Source organism: Plutella xylostella, chromosome 16 (assembly GCF_932276165.1).
Source record: "Plutella xylostella chromosome 16, ilPluXylo3.1, whole genome shotgun sequence".
NCBI classification, from domain to species: Eukaryota; Metazoa; Arthropoda; class Insecta; order Lepidoptera; family Plutellidae; genus Plutella; species Plutella xylostella.
In genome coordinates, this window is record NC_063996.1 from 6,287,584 (window position 1) to 6,309,285 (window position 21,702).

At 36.0% G+C, this 21,702-nt stretch overlaps 1 protein-coding gene across 3 annotated transcripts in view; it reads right to left on the bottom strand.

Moving 5' to 3' along the window:
• Positions 1-21,702, bottom strand: part of LOC105386197 — a 77,911-nt gene that overhangs the window by 19,528 nt on the left and 36,681 nt on the right. For 2 of the 3 annotated variants that reach the window (XM_048626540.1, XM_048626539.1), the window contains one exon: positions 12,930-12,964. The exons of the other annotated variant lie outside the window; for it this stretch is intronic. The gene's annotated coding sequence lies outside the window, so the exon portion shown is untranslated. The remainder of the gene's footprint in view (positions 1-12,929; positions 12,965-21,702) is intronic. 3 annotated transcript variants of the gene reach the window in all.

Here is a 21,702-nt window from a genome sequence, read left to right on the forward strand (position 1 = left end):
ATATGTAATTATTTCACTATTAAAAAATAATTATATTCTAGCCCTATATCATAATAAGCTTAAGTTAAAGTATTCACAGATTGTTCATTAGTAGGTTTAGGTAAGTATAATCACGGTTATTGTCATAATGAAATATAACTCATTTAATAACAATCACAGGCCGAAAGTACTTTTATTTATACTTAAGTTATTCATTAAACAATCTTTAGGTAGATTAGGATTTGAATATTTTTATTCTCCATACTAAAAAGTCACGTGACCAACTAAGTTTCTATGAAAAATGATATATTTTTTTCGCGAATATTTAAATTCTGATTTCAGTTTCGGGCTTAGATATTCCATGCTGCACATGTAGCTTTCGGCTTAGTAGGTATACCCTTTTTGCAACACCTTGTATAATGGTTTTAATAAATATACCTAAATAACTTCGTAGGTGATAATAGGGTATCTATAATGCCCAGATAACTGAATCCTGTAGGTGTAGAACTTGCAAAAATTATCAACAGCCACTGTAGCTTGCGACGTTATTGAAGAACACACGTAAGCTGCGCTGAAAAAAAATAAGGCAAATTAACGTCTTATTAATAAAAATATTTGTTTTTTTTTAAATATTATATACATATATATATGATATACGAGTAGGTAGATACGAGTAGTAATAACGTTATTTCACCTAGCCTATTTGTTTGGTAATTTATTGTCATTTGGAGACCACAGCAAACAGTGGAGTAAAATTTCTTATCAGTAACTTATTGCAACAATAACTTGAAACTGCGAACTTTTGTGCGAAAAGGGTAGAGTAGAAATACTGTTCATTAGTGTATTCGCCTTTTTCAATATATATGTCCCATAACCGACCTCTATTGTTTTTGAGCGAAAGAGATAGCTGATAAAACAATTTGGCTTTTGTACAAAACCGGTTTGATCGGACGGTGCGTTTGAAACTTGTATGAAATTACAGGGTGTGAATTACTTACATAGGTATTTAGTTCAGAAACACGTTTTTGTCGCTTGTAACTGATAGGTACAAATGAGTTTTGACAAGTAAATTGGCTGTTATAACTTTATCAACTTCAGCACCACAACACTGTATAGGCCTAGTATAAGCACAATACCATATGAAAATAGTGATAAATTCTTACCCAGGATTTGTTATCTGGTAATCATGTATTCGGAGCCATTGCAGTTTTTTTAGCGCATTACATCAATGCAGTCATGATAGATTTTATACATATATTATATTTATTTGCCTAGTTTCATTCAGAAATACAAACAATAACGCCTTTTTTTGCTATTTAGGGGTAAATATCCACATTTAACCAGAACTACCATATGTAGGTAATCGATGATACCCACATATTTTCGTATCTACTAAGATATGTACATGAATGCCTTGATTGCATGTATGCACAATTTACTCGCTCATAGTGTAAAATTGCTAATTGAATAAATATCCCCATACATATTAAGCATAGATATTAAAAAATAATTTGGCTAAGTTACTTCAATAAAAAATCATGTTAATAAATAAGCTGAGCATAACAAAATGGGATGGCTTGCTTTGATATTGAGTATTAAAAAGGATACTTACTTGCAATATTCAAACATAGCACTCACTAAACACTCTTATCTGCATCCACTAATATCGTTTAGAATATAACATCTTGAATATTCATTTGCGTATAGAGCACTCACAATATTTTAACAACCAACAATAACACCGATCGTGACCATAGTTTGCACTAAACTGTAAACAAATTATCAAACAAAACATGCAAAATACTAACCCCAACTTCACCGGTGGCGGCGCGCGGCGGTGGTTACATAAGGGACGTAATAAATACCGGTTTGCTATAGCTTGTCAAGATGTTATGCGGTCGCTCACGCGTTCTATGCGTGAGCGATGCATGCCGGTTAGAAAGGATACAAGGATAGCAATATTTGTCTGATCACGGGATAGTAAGGGATGACAATAACTGACCTAGGTACTACATCGCCGTAGTCGTCATCGCTATCGTTTGTCAAGATAACAGAGATAAATGTGTGCGTGTATAGGCATACGTTTTCTCTGTACACAGTAAGGTAAAGAGTAAGAGCAAAAGCAATAAAATGTCATACCCAAGATTAGTTTAGATACTATTGATGCAAAGTATGACGAAATAAATGATTTATAGATAAATTCGACACGAGTACTTCAATGCTACGGTGCTATTATTTTTGTGTACTGGCTCGCTTTGGCATTCTCGTCCACTTTGATTTGTATGAAGAATTTGATATAATTATTTAACAGCTTTTATCAAGCTTAAAATTATAATAAATAGAAGCGACTATTTCACGACTATTTTTTGAGACATAATTCAAACCGATAGTCATAGTAGTTCCAAAGATATTCGATATTTTCAAAACCTCCAGCTATAATCCTCCACCAGGGCTGCAGCAAAGTACCTTTATATATCTGCTATCTTTTGACGACTATTTCTGAAATTTGGCATGTCATTACGACTATTTCACGACTATTTTTTGAGACCCTAACCATGTCGATAGGCCTTACCGTTTGTTCTGCAGAGGCTGGAGGATTATAGCTGGAGACCTCCAGCTATAATCCTCCATAAAGTATAGCTCTAACTCCGAAAGTATGATACGACTATTTTTTTGGAAAACACGACTATTTATGACTATTTCACGACTATTTTTTGGCATCATCAGAAATAGTTTCTATTGAGTTAAAATTTTGGAGGATTATAGCTGGAGGCACGTAATGTTTTGGGTGGATTAAATTAAAAATGCCGCCATCTTGTCAGATTGTGTCTCTTGGATTTGAAAACGTTTCACAAAATAATATTTTATTATGACACAACGATCTCATCTGAGTTAAAAGGTCACAAAAGTTCCAGAGAGCCAAGTACAGGAACTTCGCCCCTTCCAGAATATAATATCGTGTCGGTGACGCAAGAGCTAAACTAGGATTTATGACCGTTAATAATAATAATATGTGGGGACATCTCACACACGTCCATCCGACCCCTAGCTAGGCTGAGCCTGTGTTATGGATATCGGACAGCTGATATATCTACACAAATACATAGATAGATACATATTTAAGTATAAATATCAACACCCAAGACCCGAGTACAAATATCTGTCTTTAAACAAATATCTGCCCCAGCCGGGAATCGAACCCGGGACCTTCGGCATAGCAGTCAGGGCCACTTAACCACTACGCCATTCCCCCGTCCGTTGTAACATAAGTCTTAATCAACTTTATTTGATAGTGAGCAATCCCACACAGACTCGCGTAATTAAAAACAAAACACTGTCACAGTAATCATATACTAAAACAGAATCTCTGAAATCTGTAGAAAGGTAAACTTTCACGTCTTGGGAAGGGACGACGGGGGAACAATGCGGCATTGTATGCGACATAATAGTCGCAGAGACATGTAAGGAGTTTCACATTGTCTGTGAACTGATGACTGGAAGATCAGAGAGGTGACGCTTCTGTGGAAGATGCTAATCTGTGACGGATGTTCCGCCTGTGTTTGGTGATGCTGGTGGCAGGACTGAAGGCGGAGCTTTTATTTTGAGCAATATCAGACATAATACACTCACGTGCGAAGAAACAGTTCCACTTACAAAAGGCAGACAGCAAATGGCCCAATTAAAAAACAATAGTCTTACCTAGGAAATTGTCGAAAATTTTATTTACTCAGCAACTTGTACTCGTTTTTTTTTGGTTTGGGGCAAATAAAGGGAATCCCAATTTTCAAATTCAAATTCAAATAAGTACATTTTTTCATATTTATATTTATTTGTTTACATCCTATACTTAGATGAACTTTGAACATAGTTTATTAACGTTTTCAAACTGCTTTGTTTAAATTACTGCTATCTGAATCTCTATTAATATTATGGTAAGTCGTTATACCTTCATGTACGAGCAATATATATATGTAAAATGGTATAAAATCCAATAACTATTTAATACTGGCCCTACAGTAAATACCATTCATTCTTTATCTATAAATTACGTCAATATATTTCCTGCTTTCTCAGAGCTGTGGAGTAATTTAGAAAGTACCTAGGTAGGTACGTACAGAATTACTTCCTTACTAAAATATTTGCTTTGGAATTTCACAAAATGGAAGTGTAGTTAAATGAGTAGCACTTCAAATTACCAGAACATACCTATATGATAAGATATCTATAATACACTCACTCACATGAAAAGGTTCCACTGAGAAAATCACCAAATTACTCCTAAACGGAAAAGGTTAGCTTAATGACGCCTTCTGCAACATTATAGTACATTTAACAGAGCATCAGGATATAAGCAACTAAAAACGGTAATATTTTGTTAAAACCTTTAGATAATTGTTTGAAAAAATTGGGGTTGTTTGATGTCAGCATTTTGTGAGTGGAACCTTTTCATTGCCCGTGAGTTAGTGATAAGTTATCTAACATAACAAAAGTCGCATAACTTTTGAACGGCTAGGTCAATTTTGATAAATTATGGCAAGAACACTCGAGGAAACATTACCTATACCTATGACCCAAAAAAAAACAAATCGTAAATCGGTTCAGGTTTTGGGTGCTACTCTAATACAGACAGATACATTGTATGTGTACACAACCACAAGTACACGTTTAACTTACAAAACCTCTATCTTTTTTGTCGGGGGTTAAAAGCAGAGCTGTGACACTTAAGTTTATGCTTACGTCGATTTACTCAAATAAGAAACAGGTCATAATTAATTTAAAATTTTAAAGTACCAAGCTAAGTACACACATCTACCTACATTTAGACTATGTAGACACTTTTGTTTTTAACACCCGATAATAAAACAGCAACTCAACAACTTTTACTTCATGCCTACCGTTGGGAAAGTACCTGGTGATAAATTCACTTACTACCAACCTGTGACAACAACGTGGGTATGGGTGCCGAACTCCTTAACACCAAGCAATAAGTGTCTAGTTCGCCTGAATATATAAATCAACAAAATAGGTAGGTATTGCGAAGCAGTGGGGTCACTACTAAAGTCGAATGAATGTCTATTTAGTTTAGACAGTGACTCCCCCTCTTTAGGTACCTACCAGCTACAGGTCAATGAACGATCACGAAGCAGATTTTGACAAAAATAGATAATTATTATGACTTATAAACTTTTTTCGTGAATTTTAAATGTCGTAAGTAATGGATTCTTTTTGCCGGATTTTATTACGTAAGGTTATTAATTAACTCAATAAAACGTTAAATATCTACATACCGTTATCATTAGGTAATAAAAGATTATTATCGTGTGAAAAAGACAGGCATTAGGTTATTTAAAGTATATTCGGTTTAATTTCCGAATTTAAAATTTTATTTAATTCCTATTTAATTTATTTAATTAATGCTTGTGTTTAACTCATTATAATTTTGAATCTGCGCATATCTCTACATTACAAAATACTTATGTAGAATCACGAAAAAAACACGCATATTGCCAAGAAGCGATCTCTTTCAGTCCACGAAAAGAACGGAGGCGGAAGTGAGACAATGCGGCAGGTTGCGTGAGATTGCGCTCGCTCCCACGCGGACCCGGGTTCGTTCCCGGCCGAGACTCCAGCGCCGATAGACACCAACACTTAGTATAAGTTACACTATTAGGTAGGTGTATAACTCTAGAATGGGTGAACCAAAGCAGGGTGTTTCAAAAATGGTATAGGTACTACAGTTTCATCGAGCACCGTTCAGCCATGAGATCTAGAGTTCGATCGGTTAGTTTTTGAGGTCTATCTTTGCGGCGGAGTTTAAAGAACTTAGCCCCTACCGTGTGGACAGTCTCCACCAACCTGTTGTTGATATCACCCACTGTATCGCAATCTAAGCAAGAAAAGCGATTTGTGAGCTTTCCACTTTTTACCACTCGACTGGTCACTCTGTGCAACCGGGTACGGTCTGCCACGCGGATATCTGACCCCCTATAAGTATTGAACGTTGTGAAGTTTCTCGACATGGCGAAGACGAATAAGGATTCCGTATTTGCCGAACTTATTATTTTTTAATTTAATTCTTTATTGTATAAATATTTCAAATAAAAGTAAGTACAAAACAAAGGGTGGAGTTAATGCTAAAAGAATTTTCGGCTAGACAACCCGCAGGAGGTACAGGAAAAACAGGAAATAAGGTGTACAAAAAAATAGAAAAGTAAGTTCCCTGGTGTTCAGAATGAAGCATCAGCCAGGAGCGGCCCGCGATGGGCAGCTCCGATGCTCCTCAATAATTTACGAGCCGCGCTTTGACCGCTACGTTGCGCAGGCGCAGGTCCCGGTAGCGTTGTCTTTATAGATCCCGGGTCAGGGGTCGCCACGGTGGGAACATGGGAGTTGGTAAAGGATACTGCTGAATGGAAATGAAAGGAGAGTGTAAAAGGTATAGGGGGAAAGGTAGTGAGTACCCGGAGGTGACCCTTTCTGGAACGACGAACGAACGAACGAAAATAGTCACGCGATCGCTGCGTTAGATATCCAGAATTACTTACATAAAAAAGTTCAAAGAAACTTTAAAATGGCCGCCATTTCTAGAATATTGAAATTTAACCCCACATATGTGGGTTTTTTCTCTCTCGTAGAACTCGTACAACCGTACTACGTAGAATCCACCCTTAAAGTTTGTCGGGTCCGAAAAACAACACACTGTAGAGTCGTGTCTTGGTTAGCGCAGTGCTCCGAAGCTTCGGAAAAACAATAATAATTAAAAAATGTTGGTGCGGTGACAAAGTAATCTAAAGAAATATGGCACCAACTTCAAAAAAGAACAGTTCCTGCTTAGGTATATTTGTACTGTCACATACGAGTAGAATTTGTGTAAACCTTAAATTATTTCTTACATTTTAGTGGTTTTTTGAAGTCGGTTTTTTAATTTTTTAATTATTATTTTATTTTATAGTTTTTAGTTTATTTGCAATAATTTTCAATCGAAAGTAAGGTGCAAATGATACCAAAAAGTCCTACTAATCAATACGAATCATTCAAGCCTAAACACGAAGTAGTTGCTATATACCGTTTCCCCTGACTGCCTTCCGTTTCCATCATCAGATCAGCTCAAGGTCACCATCATATTTTTTTGTTATAAGAACTATATTTACGTTCTAAATTTCATTAGAATCGGTTACTAGGTGCCCAAAATGGAAATTCATACCCTGTTTTTACCCCTTTACCCACCCTTGGGGGTGAACTAAAATTCTGAAAAAAAAATGGGACCACCTGGGAGCTCAATGCAATACAACAAAAAAAGAATTTTCAAAATCGGTCCATAAACGGCGGAGTAATCGGTGAACATACATAAAAAAAATATAAAAAAAAAGATCCCGACGAATTGAGAACCTCCTCCTTTTTTTGAAGTCGGTTAAAAAGGTCGTTCGTTCGTTGATTTAGAGAGTGACCCCCTCAGTATGTGTAAGTATTTATAATATCATTTTCACTACTAACATTGAAAACACTTGCTCCAATGCAAACAGGTGAGACCATGAGATGGTTATGTATACAAGAGTGAGCGAGAAAAGAGATTATGGAAATCTCTCACTAATGTGTGAAAAGTTATGAATAATAATATTAGCACGACCTCTTGCAGAGACAGTCTGCTAATGGATGTATTTGAAAGTGATTCTTGGACATCGAAATTCTCTGTAGCACCAATAGGTATACTAATTAAGTATGTTTTACTACATACTCTGCTACCCTGATAGAGACTATAAATACGGTTCTTAATTAAGTTAATTTAATTAAAAAATTAATTTAAATTAGTCTTTAAACTACTCATCCATAAAAGCTCTAATTATGAGTGTACTAAATACCTATATAGTATAAATTAATTACAAATAAGTACATAGGTATAATATACCCAAGAACTTATGGTAGAGGTAGAGCTGTCAAAGGTAAAGCAACGTCAAGAGATTCTAAACTTTCCCGCGCTGTCAAAATCAAACTCGGAACCATACAAGCTAACACGCATGCAGAATCACACAACATAATTTTGACCTCAACAGCACCGGACGAAAACAACCTTTATTCTGCTACTATTACGGAAACCCTAAATCTGAAGAGACATTATAGAAAGGCTGTGTAGGAAGACAAGGAAGAGCCATCTTCACAAAGATGGCCGCCAGATTGCGTGATTGTCATCGTGACAGGTTCCCATAGGTCCACGCGTACCCGCAGCGAATGTTGTTGCGTAATGTTGGCAACACTTATTTCGTTGACGATGTGAATTTCGCATTCTTTATTTGAATTTCTGCGGGAGTTTGTTTACCTGAGGCGTAACTGTGACTTAATGTGCACACGGCTGCCAATAAATCGTCAGGAGGTTCTGTAAAAACATCGTAGGGTCATCTTTGAATCCCATCAATGTCAATGGCAAAGTGATGACATTGACAATTTAATATTCATAAATATATATATTTTTAGGTGATAATATTAATTGATGTGGGCACCTCAATGTCTATGGCCGATTACTGAATAAACGCTTCTAGCTTAACCTATGGAAATATTAAAAGCGCTTATTTATCAGTTCATAGAGGCTTACCCCAAGCGTCCGTAGTCGAGCGGGCCTCAGTGATCGTAACTGATCGCTGAGGTTAAGCAACAACTGACACGGTCAGCCATTGGATGGTTGACCAATTTCAAGTGGTGCTTTTCTGGACGCTTCCGTGCTTCGGACGGCACGTTAAGCCGTGGGTCCCGGTTGCTGCTTCGGTAGCAGTCGTTAAGCCTAGTCAGAGGCCTTCGGGCGGCTTGAAAACATCTGACAGTCGGGTTGCCCACTTACCCGACAACTCTCTCAGCACAAGCTTGCTTGTGTTGGGGTCCACCAACCCGCACTTGGCCAGCGTGGTGGACTAGGCCTAAACCCTTCCTTCATTTGGAAGGAGACCCGTGCCCCAGCAGTGGGGACGTAATGGGTGTGATGATGATGATGAGAGGCTTACCACAAAAAATAATGTATTAAATAATTAGCTCGGCTTAGGGCAGGAAGCTATAGTATCATTAGTAATAATCGGTCGGGGTGATAAATTCTCATCGCACTGAGTCAAGAGACAATTTACTTAATGAAAAAAAACTTACATCTTAACAGTAAGTAGGTAGGTATGTGATAATTCAAAAAGCACATATAAAGCTTCAAGTAGTTGAAGAAACACCAAGAATCATTATCGCAATTTGAATTTCACCTATTGAATCTGCGGACAAAAAAACGCAAGCAGTATCGATTGAAAGGCAACAATGCACTGTTGATAAAAACGACACCATTGTTTCAGTGGGAACCGTAGACAAAGAGGAAATATTAGTTATTGCCATGTTGGTCAAGGGTTTACTGAGTTTTGCTGTCGAAGATTACTAACGTAGTTATTAACTACGACCGAAGATTCTTTGGTATTCCCACAATGGACACGCGGCCATCATTGTTCGTTTTTTTGACTCCTTATTCTACGAAAGCAAAGAGTCGGTCACGAACCTCCTTTACCGCATCGACAAATAATTGAACTGTCACAATAAAATTGAGGAATTCGATTTTTAAATTGAATTTCATAATCATAACGCTTTATTGCTGGCTGTAAATGGAGCGGTTAACGCACGGAATCCCAAACAGGGAGATTTATGAGTAGATGGCTTACGCAACATTCGAATTTCAAAATGAGAACTTTGGTTGGCAGTACTCTTAGGTACTTAACTCTTGAATCAATATTGTGTGCGTCCCCGATCGTGACGAATAATTTACAATCATACTAAATGTTATTGATAATATTGTTATAAGTACTTACAATGACTTACGTACCTACGACTACGTTGTCGAAACCTCTCAAAATAGGTTATGGACATTTTGTTAGCTCTGAAGAGGAGAATAAAACATTGTATAAAATATGACAAATGTAGCACCTACAAGTTAGATTTATGGTGAGATACAATTTACTTACGGGGCTTGTCCCTATAATGTATTATGTATTATGCAACCGATAAAAAATGCACTAACTATCTACAAAAATAAATAAGACCAAATATCTAGATAAGCTAATAGAACATTTCTAATCAATGAATAGTAGCAACACGATGGCGCAGTAACACAATAGGCTGTATAGACAGTTTCTTTGCCGAGAAGACGATTAGAAAAAGAATAAGTGTCAGTTTTCTTTCTTTTGACGTTTTGTGAGTCTGCGGCGCACAATACAGTGAAATGGAAAGTAAGATTCGATCAGTTTTTGCCATCGTTCGCTTTCTTAGCTTATGGATCGTATCTTGATGATCATTTTGTAATGAGTAGCTGGACGTAGGTACACAGTGATAGATGCGAACGATTATTGGGTGTACTCATGTTTCTTTAGGGTGCTTAGGTACATAGAGAAACGGGTTCCCTGTATCTACCTGTACCGGTAACCTGATTATACGAAAGCGCTCATGAATGATATTTATAAATCCGGGAAATGCTCCGTGAGTGAGCGCTTTCGCATAATCAGGTTACCGGTACAGGTAGATACATGGAACCCGATTCTCTATGTAAGCACCTTTACTCTTACCTTTTTATTCGTATTGTACAGTCAGCCGCATAAGTAGCTATACACTTTTACTATGCATAATACTTATGCAGCTGACTGTAGATCTTTGGTAAGTACTTATTTTTAAAAAAACACGCACTTACGCCTTGTACTAATGTACTCTCTTGCGGGGTAGGCAGAGGTGCATTGCTGCACCCACTTTTCGCCAGAGTGTTATGTTAGTCCCAATGTAATAGGGGGCGGGCCTATTGCCATTTACGGGCACATCCAAGACCCGAGAACAAATAGCTGTGTTTAAACAAATATCTGCCCCAGCCGGGAATCGAACCCGGGACCATCGGCTTTGTAGTCAGGGTCACTAACCACTACTACATTATTTATGTTACCTACATATGTATAGTCGTAGTACGTAGACGCCCTGTCCTAACCAAAATACATGCAATGCACCAAATATCCCCAATTTTTTAAACAAATTTATTTAAAATTTAACACAAAATTTACGTTTCTACGTAGTTGGTAATCATCATCATCAGCTTATGTGGTTGACATTAGGCTGATGATGATGCACATGCACACTACAGGGTATAGCCTTCACCATGTTATGCCAAGACGCACGGTCCTGTGATAGGTACACTCATCCTGAAGGGCTAGCACGGGGCGCCATTAAGACGTGACAAAAGTTCTCCGTCGCGCTCGCTCTTGAGGCTGAGCGATGTGCGTTAGTGCGATGCAAAACTTTTATCACGTCTTAAATGCACCCCGTGCTAGCCCTTCTGCTAAAGTCATCGGACCAACGGGTCGGCGGTCTACCGACTGATCGCCTTCCCTCACGGCCACTCCGACACTGCCTTGGTCCATCTGCCGTCTTCCCGCCTTGCCAGATGCCCTGCCCTAAGTAGTTGGTAATATTCTAATCAAATGCGCAGTTAAAATGAACTTCAATTGTGCAGACGGCGACAGCCTTTTACGTTTATGATTTGGTGTAAGTCAAAGGATCTTTTTCACTGCTCGTGAGTGTATTTAAAAGATAAGCATTTCATATTTATTTTTGCAATTAAGCAACACATTTAGCCTGCTATACCTACTTAGTTGATACCTTAATAAAGTTTTTGACCCGAAAATAATTGGTCCACGCAATGCCCGCTACATAATTCGCAATAAAGTTTGCATAAATAAATCAAGGATGGATTGAAAAATTACATAGTGACTCTAAGGTACCTACTAGTTGACTTTCACAATTGCAAGTCATAATAAAAACACGCTCTGTTGCCTAAAACTAAACCAGCAGAACGATGATACATTTGCATATGAAACTGAAAAAATTGTAACATTTTACAACGTATACAGGCTGCCATTTTATACATGAATGATCGTCAAGCAGTAAAGAGTAAAGTATACTCAGAACAAAGAATTTCTGCGAAAAAAAACGTTATAAGTATCTAGTCTGGAAAAATTATGAGGTGATCCTTGGAAAATATTCTTTTAATAATATTTAAATGATTTAATAGTAATACAAAGTCATGCAATATGCATCCACAAAGTTAACTTAAGTTTAAGAAAAGACCAAAAAAAGTAGGTACTTAAGTAATATTATGTTCTAGCTGTGTCGATGTCGCTCAAATCAGTGTATTAGGACTCCCACGTATAAAATTGCACCCTGTATTTAAGCAGCACATGTTACCAAGTTATTATTGTGTCAATTTTCTTTCTGACAGGGCAATTTGCCTGGTACTAATTCATAGCAATTGGAAAATTAATTGAAAGTTGCTACAGATTGCAACTATGTAGATTTCAATAAATCGGGTACTTACACGTATAGATACTTTGAATACCTATAATACGCATCATACAAATTTTATTTTTAAATATTTTGAATCGCATTGAAAATCGAGAAGGCAAATTAGTAATCGCAAAAAACGTGACAGAAGGACATTTGTAATCGCTTCAGATAATACTGTATCAACGATTCACATATCTTATTCGATTATTATTTCATAATAGGTACGCCATTGTATTCATGAAATAATTGTTGTTGATATCAAAGAGGGGTTATGTTTTGCAATCGTATGTAATGTTATGTATCGTGTAGGTCAATTAAGGTTCATTTGTAGTATTTGTGTAAGTGTAATGTCCAAGACATATCACGAATTTAGTTGGCATGAACTATTTATCTGACCAAGGGGTACAATAGTCATAAATGTAGACCACTCAAGGAGTGCCTAATATTGCTAAAATACGTTCGTTAGTTAACTGTCATTCTGTGCCTTTGATAAAAGATACTATGAACTAGATGGAGTAAATACAAATATCACATACAAAAACAAAGATAAATTATCAGATTTATCGATGAGCCTGCGATTGCTTAGAATAATATAAAACATATTGTGCTTAGGAACTTACTCATACTATTCAACCATAGGGCTGCTGCTACTAACCTGTAACAAAAAAGTAGTGAAATTAAAATCAAAACACCAAATTATAATATTTACAAAGGTAATCTCGAACCTGTTGTGCTCATACCAGCCTCTATATTTTAATTTATAAATCACTTACAATAAATCATTACACCTAAAACACAAAGATTAAGCAGTGTTTATCTATAGTATGAACATGCACGGGTTATCTAAGGCAGAAGGCATAGAACAACGCGGAGTCAGGTGATAGTAGGTTGTTGAACTAACAACTCTTAAAACCACATTTTTTATGCACAATTGCACATAATAATATATTCAATTATGCTGAATAAGTATACATTTATTATGAACCTAAATTATTAGATAAACTACAATTAAATCTTCAAAACAAATTACAGGACAGCAAAAATATGAATCTCAAAAAATGACCTGTCATTTCCGAACCGACCCAGTTAAGAACGTCACCCGTAAACGTTACATATTACGTAATAAAAAAAGTTTAATTAACGACCGGAAACCGTTGGAGTATAGCCGGGGGGCGGGCAAGTCCAGGGGTTCCCAAACTGTGCCCCTAGCTACAGGCCAATCGAATAAATAAATACTTTTGTAAAATACTTTTGTTGGAAAAAACCCGGCCAATTGCGAGTGGGTCTCGCGCATAAAGGGTTCCGAACTATACCTACCTAATATTTTTGTTAACATAATATTTATACATAAGGTCGTTAGTGCTACATAATTCCTACAAAATAGTTATGAGCATGACGAACCATTATTACTAGCTTTTTATGGAAAAACATATTTGAACTATCGGAGATAGTCAACCACCGTTTAAGTGACCCGTTGATATGAAAAGTTTGGGAACCCCTGGACTTGTGCTCATCCGTCAAGCACGGCGAGTGAAAGTAACCTGTTACACTGGTGATTTCAGAACACTCCTGTTTCATACACTGTAATATCATTCTTTATTTATTTTTAAATTTTTCAGCTATTAATTAAGTCTTTAGGGCCTGTTTCACAATGTCTCGATAATGGCTAGCTATGGGGAAAAAAAGATGCTGTCACTCTCTGTAATTATGTTTTAATGTCCACCAACCCGCACTAGGCCAGCGTGGTGGACTAGGCCTAGAACCCTTCCTTCATTCGAAGGAGACCCGTGTCCAAGCAGTCGGGACGTAATGGGCTGTGATGATGATACCAACGTTCCAACAATACAACATTGTAGGTTTATATGCAATACAAAACACTGCCTTATCGCTTAAAGCTTATTCCAGATAACCCTATAGACAATTTTACCAGCCATAAATAAATAACTACTGCCTATATGTATAATCTGTTATTTACAAACAGAGAAATTCGATGCAGAAATATAAAAGATATAACGTATATTTTCTGTATTATTGTGTTAGGTGTATCCTGTTAAATAATATAAGTATTAGAAATAAATAAATAAATATAAGTAATGCAATTAAGCAATTTTTAATTTCGAATTTAACAAGTAGTATGACAAAATATGATCATATGGGAATGGCCCACGTTGCGCGGGTCATCGACGTATTATTGAGAAGTCATGAAGGAAAGGTAATTGCGTGAACATTTAGATACTTAATGCTTTTATCGATAAGTCCACCTTATTTTTTTTTTATATCAACCGAAAATAAGGCTGCTTCAAGTATGACGTGTATAATATTTATTTACTTTATATAAATAATTGTCATGTTTTAGGTCACATTTTTGTATCTCTAACTCATCATCACTCACATGATGCTCTAACTAACCATACATTACTCCATAGATTAACAATATACGAACGAGATGGATTAGTGCAAAATAAACGTCACAAAAAACACCCCACTTATTACCTATTTAACTATTGTGTACATAGATATTTACAGTTTGATTAAATGATCTGTATACATATTTGCTTACATAATAAAGATATAAAAAATTAACTATTTATTATGTACTTTTTATTTATATCGTTTCGTAAATCTGCCAAGCGTTGCCTATATTTTTTAATGATGACTTTCAAAAGCGCTTAAATAATTAGGCAGGTACACATAACAAAATTTGTCTTTTTCGTAACTGAGTAATTATCTTTAATTTTATGTTTTTATTGATTTACGTTACACATCGATCGTATTTTCTAAACTTATTGATGGTCAAAACAACCTTGATACACATGAATGTAAACTTAAATAATTATACATAGAAAATCTAAATTGTAAACTTATTTACGTAATTCCTTCATTCTGAAGTACAGAATGTTTAAAAGATGAATCGCCAGCCCACCCTGGTCGACCACAACAACACCGATAGTTTACCAACCGGTATATAAAGGGTAACATTTTATCAGTGAGATAGGTGAGTTCACCGTACCTGTATGCATTTTCCGTCATACTGAGACAATTTCATTAAGGGGACACACACAGAAATCGCAGGTAGATTCATCTACCAACAAGTGTGTCACTAACAAAAAACCACCCTGTATATGTAACGGTAACTTCCATATTAATGTGTTATTATACGCCCTGGATCGGGATCTCTTTTTAAAGTTTATTGAACAGTTTCATCGATATTGGCTCGCCTTCTTTATTGTGCGAAAAATAACGGCAAGAAAATTTTAACTTATACTTGGGTGGTTCTTTTGCTTTAGGCATGATTAAATAAAATATATTGAACCCATCCATGTCTGCATTTATAGCCTTCTCGAGTAACGTATGTATATTTCTGGCCCTTATTGTATACTTACTTGCGGCGCACGCTCGGCAGTCTACAAATAAGAATAAAAAAAAGACATCATAAAAACTCCACTCATGCAATTTCATTCGATAATATAATAAATGTTTTATAAAGAATAATGTTTCTTTTTAAAATTAAAATCACTTTATGGGTATATTTACAGTAGTATTAACATTATAGTAAATTTATAATCTTAATCATAAACAATTAGTTTAAAACCCAGCTCAGTGGGTTACGGTACCACTAAGCCAACACAGCTCACGCAAAGCCAATTCCCAATAACTAGCATTTCCAGCTTGTTATGCTGAAGTGCTATAATTAAAATAGCAAGCTGTTATTGCTAATCGTTATTTAATTGGGGAGAGAAATTCCAACTTCTCTTTCCGGGTGTACAATTTAGTATCAGCACTTCAACAAGAAAAACAACAATAGTGAGGAATTTGCTACAAGCTTATAACTATTGAACAGCTGACTGAAATCGTTTTGGAAAACCGGCTATTTTGAGGTATACTATACAGGGTGTAAACAAATGCTGAAAGGGGCTTTTTACCAATTTCCAAAAGTGGTACAACAAATATTGTTCAGAATTACCAAAGATCATTTCCTTGACAAAAGTACACCTTATTTACTTTTTGCGAAAATTAAAGCTTACAACGTCATATTTAAAACTGACCGTAAGTTAGCTTTGATATAGACTCTTAAATTTATATATACTCTCTCACTTTGAATAAATGGCATTAGAATCGCACTATACAGGGTGTTTCAAAAATGGTATACTAAGCCGTAACTACATGTGCAGCATGTTATATCTAAGCACGAAAATATGTACATATAATCAGAATTTCAAAATTAGATATAACAAGCTGCACACGTAGGTTTCGGCTTAGGTAGTGATACCCTTTTTGCAACACCCTGTAGAGGACACAGTGGATCGACCAATTTCGACAGACATTTCCCAATCATCAATATGTAGACGATTCCGCGAAGAGCCCACCTGAGTAAACACTTCATGTCAATAGATTATCGCCCTTATATCTGACTCCATAGGGTGCACAAGAACCCATCCTAATATGAGAAGGTAAGCCATTCAAGATGCATACACAAACCATTTTCCCATGAAGAAAATCTCGGAAATGCTTCAAGAAATCCCGGCGTTGCACGGTAACATGTAAAGAACAATAAGCCTTATGGTGGTCTGCTGAGTACTTAACTGGTGGCAAAAACTGATGGAACGACCGCCTACAGAGAGGGCTGAGTGGGGAACGTTTCCATTTGTTCTTGGAAATTTTGTTTGTTGTACGCATTGGAAGAAAATTTTATGAAAAAGCTTGAACATAAATATTCTTACACACCATAAATATTCTTGTCTTGAAAAAATCGCTTTTACTGATAGGACCGCCTTTTTTGTTACCTATGTGTTTGTATATAAGCTTTATTCATTCTGTTCTTGTGTACAAATAAAGAATATTCTATCTATCTACAACGTAACATAATTAGTGCTCGCGTTGCAACCTGTACTTGCTGGTGTTGTCCAGAGCGTCAAAATGTCACCAGCTCAGCGTGTGCTCTAGTAATTCGGTTTCTTGGGCGAAACGTATGTCCAGCATAGCCACTTTATTAGCCACCATTGGACGATTATTGCGATGTGTTAAATTCGCATTTCACTATCACACGGGGACATGAATAAATTAAGGTACTTTTACTTATATCTAGCGTCTTTGAAGCGTCCGTAGTCGAGTTGGCTTCGGTGCTCATAACTGACCACTGAGGTTAAGCAACAACTGGCACGGTCAGCCATTGGATGGGTGACCGATTTCAAGTGGTTCTTTTCTGGACGCTTCCGTGCTTCGGACGACACGTTAAAACGGCGATACGGCTCGCGACCTATCACGTGAGTGCAAATGTACAGCGAAACGTGGGTGACTACCCCTTAGGGGATTACAGTCATGAGCATATGTATGTATATGTGTATATACTTATTATTATTTTTTTTTATTATTTATTTATCAAATTATTTTACAGAATTATTGATTACTTATATCATTGCATCACAAAAATCACAGAGATTTGTCCGTGATGAATCATTCTACGTAATTAGGTACTTAATAACTAATTATACTTATTTATATTTTATACTTATATCTAGATAACCTGTACGACGCACCTGTCATTTCACTCTCCCTCACTCAATATGCATAACATCCGACCACAATTCCTGTTCATTTCCGTACTTTTGCTAACATTTTAATTAATTATTACTTAGGATTAAGTAAGATTTCCCATTCTCACACATTATAAAATAGTTTTGAGAACCTGTCTCACAACGTTATTATGATACTTCGCACCTTTAGTACAATAATGACCTAACTCAAAAAACCGACTTTATGGGGAAACTAAAATTAATGGGTGATTTTTCACTCATTTGAATCTGGTGTATAACATTTATTATTCATGTTTATGGAATTTGGTAGATAGACAGCCATTTTGTTGAGCTGTAAATTTTAAGTCGGTCCAGCTCAAAAAGTAAAAATCCCAAAAGTTTGAGTTAGGTCACTATTGTACTAAAGGTGCGACTTGTCGTATTATGCTAAGGATACGAGATGGCAGCGTGAAAGTGAAAGGGCTATGGAATCTTCGACCAATCTTTACAGCAGAAGCGAACAGCGGTCTTGATTTTAACCCCGCAATAAGAGGGGTGTTATCAGTTTAACGTTTCCGTGATTTACTGTGTATGTGTCTGTGGTAACGTAGCTAACGGCTTAACCGATTTTTTATCTGTTTTTGGTTATAGATAATGTTAGCGCGAGCGTTCTTAGCCATATTTTACCAAAATCGGCTAAGCCGTTCATAAGTTATGCGACTGTTAGTGTTGAGTTTGGGGAGTTTTTTAAGGTTTAAAGTGACCCTCCAGTAGCCCGTTTGGCCCAGCGCCGCTACCGCTCATGATTTCTACCACTCCATCATTACTGGACGAGGCTTTGATCGCACCGGCAAGTGAAAGAAGGTGAGGGAGGTGAGGAAATACCTGCACGATGCATCTCGGTTACTGTGAAAGGGTTCCAAGTATTGAGGAAATTAAGTAATACCAGTGTCAGTTTCGGAGGAGTTGAATCTTGAATGTAAATATGATGTTATCGATATTATTACGAAAGTATAATATGAAATAATAATTATTTACTTGTTGAGGACTTGTATAAGTACGTATTCTTCTCAATGAATCTAAATGTTATCTAAAATTTGATTTTCATTGATGTAAAATGCATCCGTTTTACTTTGTGGTAATCCACTGTTCTACTAAAATAATTTTACTGCTCTGTTAAATAGGGTTTATGTTTAGTTGTAGGTAAGTATAATTTAATTAACTAGGTATAATAATTTATTGCTTGTTTGTAGTATTACACTCACGTGCAAAGAAACATTTCCACTTTCAAAATGCAGACACCAAATGAGCTCAATTTTTTAAAAAAATTAATAGGAAATTTGAACCAAATATTTACGTTTTTAGTTGGTAATATTTGGATGCACCGTTAAATGTACAAAAATATTACAGAAAGCGCCATTAAGTTATTTTTTTTCGTTAACTTGTAACTAGGTGCTTTTCTAACTGGAACTTTTTCATTGCCCGTGAGTGTATTATAATAGCAAAATTAGTATACTATTTATGGTTTATTAATATACTAGTAAGTATTTTGCGTCTTATTATTTATAAATATATATTTTTACTTAATGTACTTAGTTACTTACTTATATCTACTTAGACACCTACCTAGCTTACTCAAATATACACACATTCCACACATACACACAACACAACACAACCGATCCTAATTATAAGTATACCTACCTCGCGTTCGTGACTGAGGTCACAACACTAAGGGCCAGCTGAAAACCAGCGCTGTGGCCTCTCTGGCCACAGCACACGCTGAGCTGGTGCCTTTTTGACGCTCTGGACAGCAACCTTGTTTGTTTGTATTGTATTATTTTCTGTTTTTTTTTCATATATATTTTTTGTAGTATTTTTTTTCTTTTTTGTTTCTGTTTTTATTGTTCAGTGTGTCAAATAAATGTTTCTTTCTTTCTTTCTTTCTTTCTTTCAAAATGTGCCAGAATATGCTTGTTCTGTTCACGTTGTTATTCGGAACGTACTAAATGTCAATGATTTTCTCAAAACGTCGTAATTACGTGAAACATAGATTTCCTAAACTAATTGTATGTTTCCCAATTGAGTGGAAGTGCCTAATCTGCCTGTTGCACAAACACACACACACACACACACACACATCCATGCATCCCAGCGCTGGTTTTGTAATAACTAATAATGCAAGCTGGTTGTAACAAATGTAAAGTGATCCTCTATGCAGGTATATAGATGACCTGACAAGAAACTACAATTCTCAATGTATGGATAAAGCTATCTTCGGGATAAAATCACATTTAAATGGGACAAATTCTAAAATTATTTATATTTAAAAAAACTAAGAGTGTCTTGCACAACAAAATTAAACAAAATTAAATCTATAACCTCTTGCTATTAAATTTTAATTAACTTTGTTATGCAATTCACCCGAAGTGTTTATTTTGTAATGACTGAATAAAGGTTTCCTTAGGGATAAAACATGCTGTAACTCTCTAAAATTATGTTTTAAAAAGTGACGCCATAATTTTAATCCCATTGCTAACTTTTCCATATAATTTAAATCCTCCCTTAAAGGGGTTGGTATTATTAATTTATATTTCAGTATCTACATTAGGGGTGACATGCACGAAAATGTTAAATCTATATAATAAATTAAGCGTCTAATCTCGATTTAAGAAACGTCAGTCCATATAAATTTATTGCATAAATCGAGATTTAACACTAAATCTAGTTTTAATATTTTGGTGCAAGTAGCCCTGGGTACTATAAGTAGGCAAAAACTCATACCAAAACACATTTGTCTTAGTACTTAATTTTGTGTCTAGAATCTAGAACATAGGTCAAAGTATTCAAGAGATCAAAAGCTACTAAAATATACAAACATAACATTACTGCCCATACGTGCACTAATAGACACTTTATGAACAGCCATTTAACGCTATATAACTGCAACATACGCCCTTTGCCCTTTATAGTTGTGCTATTTGTATTATTATAGCATGTTGCAGTAAATTTTCTAAGCTGGGCTGTTTGCCAAGTTGCCACTTCCTGTTTTTGTTAAATTAAATAGTAGTGGTTTATTTTTGTGCATAATATCTGTTTTTGTAAAATATCTGTAAGTCTATCTACGCTGCAGAATTTCTGAGGGAAAAGCAGGGAAAAGGTAGGCATTTTTGTATGCTAACAATTGTTAGGTTCATTAACATTGTTGGAATAAGAATTGAATTTTCTTCATAATGTAACGGAGGTTTTAAAAAAAAAGTAGTGACGTTTGGGGAATTGGTCTATGGACTAGAGATGGATTGATTCTGGGATTTTGTGATTGATGTGAAAAATTGTAAAAGTGCGAAAAGTACGAATATAAGCGAATGGTCGAAAGTTATACGGTGTCTCATTTCACTCAAGGATAGAATACAAGCACACATAAGAAGGATTAGCGCCTTTACGCAACACAATTAATTAATCTATGTCTAACAATTCGTCATTCTGAAACATTTTTTCTTTATTTATATCTTTACACGATACAGTAAGTACTATTTCTGCAACAGCCTGTATAAATTTATGCAGCACTATTGACCCTCACCTTTTCTGACACATTATAGCGGCGGAAATCTAAGTTATTATGTGAAGATAATAGAAAATCCTTCAAATAGAACTTCTGTGCGGCCGTATTACGTATACAATACTGATTCTAGGCGAACTAAAATTGTCGCGCAGTCGGCACGCTTAACCCACTGACGGACACTGACTGCATTTGACGTCCTCCACACTTTTAGAAAATAATCACAACGTCGAATGCAGTCCCCGCTCTTTTTCTCATTATTTCAACAACGGTCAATGCAGTCCTGTTTTACCTAGAGTTTGTATGAAGACCATCTTGTAG